Here is a 6000-nt window from a genome sequence, read left to right on the forward strand (position 1 = left end):
AGATAGATAGATAGATAGATAGATAGACAGACAGACTTGGGAATCTGTAATGGGTAATAGAATAAAGATGTAGAATAAAGATGCAGAAAAGAATAAAGATGGAAGAAATGAAGAACACAACAATAAAGAGCACATAGAATTAAGAGCATTTGTCCATGTGTATGAAATAATTATAGAAATCTTTGACTTTTCCCTCACTCCTGAGAAGCATTTCTCTTATGGAACCCTGGGTAGGGGTTAGGGGCAGGTACCTCCACCCCTACAGAATCTCATTTTGATAAAGATTGCATTGAGTCTGCAAATTGCTTTTGGTAATCGGCCACTGGACTGTCTAGTTTTTTTGTCAGCTTGGCACAACTTACAGTCATTTGAGAAGAGGGACTCTCACCCGGTGTGGTAGTGCAAGCCTCTAACCCTAGCTCATAGGAATTGGAGTCAGGAGGATTCGATGTTCAAGGTCATCCTCGCTTACATAGGGATTTGGAAATCAGCCTGAGTCACATGAAGTTCTGTCACACACACACACACACACACACACACACACACATTGCAGAAGGCTAGAAGTGTATCAAGGTGGCATACATAAAGCCATGGAGTCCAACACTACCACCAAAACCCAACTATAAGATAGATCCTCATATCCGGCAGTAGGAGTACTTCAATAAATAAATAACAGGTATTTGTGGGGTTGTAGGGAAGTTGGACATTTACACATTACTGATAAGAGATCAGCAATAAAAAGGTACAGCTTTTGTGAGAAATAAGTAGTTTAGTAAACATACATTTTTGACATTATATTCCTGTATATCTGAGAGTATTAAAAGCATATACATATACAAAAATTGGTACATAAATATTCATAACAGCATTATTCATAATAGTCAAAAGTTGGGAACAATGCAGCCGGTGAGTAGATAACCACAGCATGGTACAACTGATGCGGTAGACTTTGTTCATATGTAAAAGAATGAGTACTGATCATGCTGTAGTGCGGAAGAATCTGAAAACATTATGCTAAGTGGAATGGAAAAGCTAGGAACAAATGGCTACACTCTGTATAGTTCTATTTGTATAAACTGTCCAGAAGGGCAAGCCCACGGGAAAAAGAGGTAGGTTTGCCGTTGCTAGCAGGCAGGGAACTGAGGAGTGATAGCGAGGATGCACAGGGCTCCTGTCTGTGATGGTTAAAGATGTCCTGCAGATGGAGCTGAGGGACAAAGACCAACCTCCATGCTTTAGCATGCCATTACTCTACCTTCCCGAATACCTTGCCTTCACTGGCCCTTTCCTGAGGCCCTAAACAAGGGAAACTCATAGCTGCAGACATCAGGACCCCTGAGCCCTCCCCGGCTTGACAAATGTGTGCTGGTTAGTTTGTTGTTATTGTTTTTCAACTTGACACAAACAAGAGTCGTCTGGGAAGAAGGAAGCTCAATTGAGAAAATGCCTTCATCGGAGTGGCCTTTGGGCAAGACCGTGGGGGCATTTTTTTTTTTTAATTAATGATTGATGAAGGAGGGCCTAGTCTGCTGTGGGTTGCTTTATTCCTGGGCAGGTAGTCCCAGATGGGGTAAGAAACAAGGGGAAGGACTTGGACTTGCCTCTACTGAATGTGCCTCCCCATGGGAGGCCTTGCCTTCTTGTCGGTGGGAGTGGTGGGGGGGTGTTGGGTTGGAAGGGGGAAGCTGGGGGGGCAGGTGGAGGGAAGAGGGGGATCTTTGATTGGTGTGTAAAATGAATGAAAAAAATTTTCTTAATAAAAAAATTTAAGAAAAGAAAAGAAAAGAAAGGAAAGGAAAGAAAGCAGGCTGAACAAGCCATGGGGAGCAAGCCAGTAAGCAGCACCCCTCCACAGCCTCTGCTTCAGCTCCTGCCTCCAGGTTCCTTCCTGGAGTTCTGGTCCTGACTTCCCATCATAATGGACTGGAGTGTGAGGTAGAGTAAAACCCTTTTTTCCCCCAAGTTGCTTTTTGGTCGTGGTGTTCATCACAGCAAGGGAAAGCACACTAGGAGAGCATGGGGATCTTGTGTCTGCAATACACAATTTCAGATCTAGGAAAAGAGTGAATCCACGCCCCATCCAGTTTGAGATACTCTGTGCCTTCTTGCACCACACAGCCATGGTATCGTGTTGGAAGCACAGTTTTTATCATGTGAAACCCCCTGCTCAAAGTCTTCAGCATCTCATCTCTATTAAAGAATGTGTAGAGTGTGCTTTTTGTTCGTTTTCTTTTTTTTTCTTTTTTTTTTTTTTTTTTTTTTGCCAGAGCTGAGGACCGAACCCAGGGCCTTGTGCTTGCTAGGCAAATGTACTACCACTGAGCTAAATCCCCAACCTAGACTGTGCTTTTTAAAACCTTCCACAGCTTGGCCCCCACTCCTGTCCAGACCCTTCATCCTCCAGTGCCATCTGTGAGAGCCTCCGGTCTGTCCCATTGTCTAGCACTCTGTCCTTGAATCTGGCCCAGAGACTCTTGTGACGGGATGGGGTGGAGATCACTTTTGTTCTGTAAATGTCTATTTAATGTTTTCTTGCCTTTGCTCAGATGATTCCCTCTGCCTCACAAGTCCTTGCCTTCCACTCGGTCTTCACCTCCTGAAATCCGAAGGTAACTTTGGGCCAGCTCTGGCATACAGCTCTGTGTGCATCTGTGAAGCAGAAGTGACCCAGACACTCAGGCTGCCTCCGGGCCTGATAATATATGTTCTTGGAAAAGTCCCTGGGACTGAAAGAAAATGTAAGTAAAATTCTAGCCGTGCTCATGCTTTGTTGACTTTTAAAATCACTGATTTGGGCGGTCATGTAGCTGAGTGATACACAGGGTTAGTCTGCCACTAGCTCTCCGGTAGATAGACCTCTCCCATGTGGGGTATGGAGATAACATTTGTCTGGATTACTTTTTTTTTTTTTTAAGGTCACTCTTATCAAAACCACCAGTGCTTCACTTGAGCCCATGGAAGTATCTGATGGGTCAGTGGACAACAGGCATGGAAAACGCCACCCACCCAATCTAACCTAGTTAGTAGGCTCCGAGCCAGTGAGAACCTTGTCTCGAAAAGGGTGGATAGTATCTGAGGAACGACACAGAGGTTGTCTTTTGGTTTCCACATGCACAGTCACACATACATACATGTATACAGTATAAGCACATACACACTTACATACACAGACACACACAAAATAAAGGACAATGGCAACTTACATTAGAACAGAACAAACATAAAGGAATAAGAAATGCCCTCCTCCAATGTGCCTTTGACTGCTCTGTCTCTTAGCTCACTTACTGGCCCCCCTCCCTGTCCTTCCAGTGAGGTCTCCTGCTCCCCTCATCCTGGCACCACCCCCATACCTCCCTATCTGCCTATTTTCAAGGACTGCCAATTCCCTCCTCTATGGTACAGACTAGCTTAGCTTCTTAGTCCGAAATCCAAACATCTCTAGTATGCTCTGCCGAGAAGGGGAACCTAAAGCCAACCGGTGGTGGTGGCACACCCCTTTAATTCCAGCACCCAGGAGGCAGAGGCAGGGGGATCTCTGAGTTGGAGGCCATCCTGGGCTATAGAATGAGTTCCAGGACACAGAGAAATCCTATCCTGAAAAACAACTACAAAAGGCAGGGGGCGGGGACCTGATTGAACTTTAAACATTTCTTTTCTTCCTTTTTCCTTGTCTCTCACCACCACTGACACCATTAGTCACGTAGGCTTTATGGCAGCTTGTCGTCTCAGGGATACGAACCATGATGATCTTCTTGAGGACAGACGTCCATACCATCTGTTCGTGTTTTTGTTCTTTGAGACACAGTCTCTGCCGTAGTCTGTGCCAACCGTGAACTCAGGATCCTTCTGCCTCTGCTGTCTGGGTGACTGGGTTCTAGGCATCTGTCACCACGCCTGGCCCATTTGTTCTCTTAAAAAAAAAAAAAACACATTAACTAGATTTGTGTTAGAAATTTTTATCATGGCGATGTCTCCTTAGTAGACAATAAAGGTTTGAGAGTAGACAGTATCTGAATAATCTTTCCGAAGTTTGGCACCACACCACACTATGAGTGCTCAATAGTAGCTTAGTTAAACAGATCGAAGATTGGCTATCTAACCTCTTGAACTACCTCCTCCAGGCTTCTTAAAATGAAAAATCAGATGCATAATAATCATTTTACACAGAATATATTTCTAAATTTTCACTAAAATTTAAACAAGTTTCCTTTAAAAAAAATATTTTAAATTACATGTATTTGTGTGTTTCGTGCACACACGTGAGCCTCTGCCACAGCCCGCATGAGAAGATCACAGGGTAGTGTGCAGAAGTTGGTCCTCTCCTTCTACTAAGTGGGTCCCCAGGGGTTGGCAGCAAATGATTGACCTGCTGAGTCATCTTGTCCTTGGTAAAATTTAAATAGGCTTCTAAGGAAGAGACAATGTTCAAATTTTTGGTATACAAGGGCACAGTGGTACATACCTTTAAACCCTATACTCAGGAGACAGAGGCAGGTGAGTTCAAGGCCAGCCTGGTCTACAAAGTGAGTTCCAATACAGCCAGAACTTCATATTAAGACCCTGTCCAAAAAAAAAAAAAAAAGCATGTGTGATGCCTATTCTTGGTTGTCAACTTGACTACATCTGGAATTAACTAAAATCTAAGAGACTGTTTTTTTTTTTTTCTTTCTTAAATCATTTGAAGTGGGAAAACCTACTTTTAATCCAGATCTCTTGAGGTGGGAAGATCCACCTTTAATCTGGGCCACACCTGATGGCAGCCTGTATAAAGGACATTGAAGGAAGCTTTAGCTTTTTGCCAGCTTGCTTTCGTTAGCAAGTCTATTCCTTGGCTGGCATTAGAGCCTCCTCCTTTGGGATTCTGGTATATACTGAAGACCAGCTGAGACATCTAACCTTGTGGACTGAGCTACTAAATTCTTGGACCTTCCATTGGTAAGAGAGCCATTGTTGGACTAGCTAACCACAGCCTGTAAGCCATTCTAATAAGTCCCCATATATAAATCACATATATACATATATGAATGAATGAATATATAAGCTCTGTTCCTCTAAAGCCATAGTTCTCAGTCTTCCTAATGCTGTGACCCTTAATAAAGTTCCTCATGTTGTGGTGACTCCTGAGTAAAAGATTATTTTTATTGCTACTTCATAACTGTAATTTTGCTACTGTTATGAATCATAATGTAAATATCCGATATGTAGAATATATGATATGCAACCTCTGTGAAAGGGTCATTCAACCCCCAAAAGAGGTCCATGACTCACAGGCTGAAAACCACTGCTCTAAAGAACCCTAATACAGTACGCACTGAGCATTTATAATTCTTCATAATACTGAACATTGTATTTAATTCCCACTGTCTTTTTATTGTAAGATTAACATCTAATACCATTGCCCTTGCTGCCACTACAATATATTTAATTGAAATAATCTGCTTAAATATATAAAAATTAATTGAATGTATTTTAAGGGGCTAAAGTAGCAAGCACTTATGGCGATGAAAATTTCATTGCTATAATAATTTACGATGTGACATGAATGTTAAGTATTAATTGTATGTGAAATTCTTCAAGAGACTTGACATTGAACTCTCAGTTATTAATAAGTATTCATAAAACATACATATCAACTTCTTCACTTCTCCTGAGAGAACCTTTAGAGAAAAGAAATGGCAAAAATACAGCTTGATATTTTCTTTTTTTTTTTTCTTAATATAGATTTTTAAAGGTCTATCCATGGCAGTGAATACAGTCTTTAAAGCTATTTTCTCCCCTATGATTAAAGACTGAAAACACAAAAATATGTGAGGAAGTCCAAGGCCAGGATGGGCTGTACAGACAGTTCAAGCCTCAGATAAACAGCCCGGACATATTTTTCTCTCTTAGCCTTAGCAGTGTTGATTAAAATTGTTCAAGTCATAAGAATTCCAGACTGTTTCTTCCAGAAATAATCCCAGCCTATTCCCTAATTTTATTGTTTGGTTGGTTGGTTTAGTA

This window comes from Peromyscus leucopus, chromosome 8a (genome assembly GCF_004664715.2).
Source record: "Peromyscus leucopus breed LL Stock chromosome 8a, UCI_PerLeu_2.1, whole genome shotgun sequence".
Classification (NCBI taxonomy): domain Eukaryota; kingdom Metazoa; phylum Chordata; class Mammalia; order Rodentia; family Cricetidae; genus Peromyscus; species Peromyscus leucopus.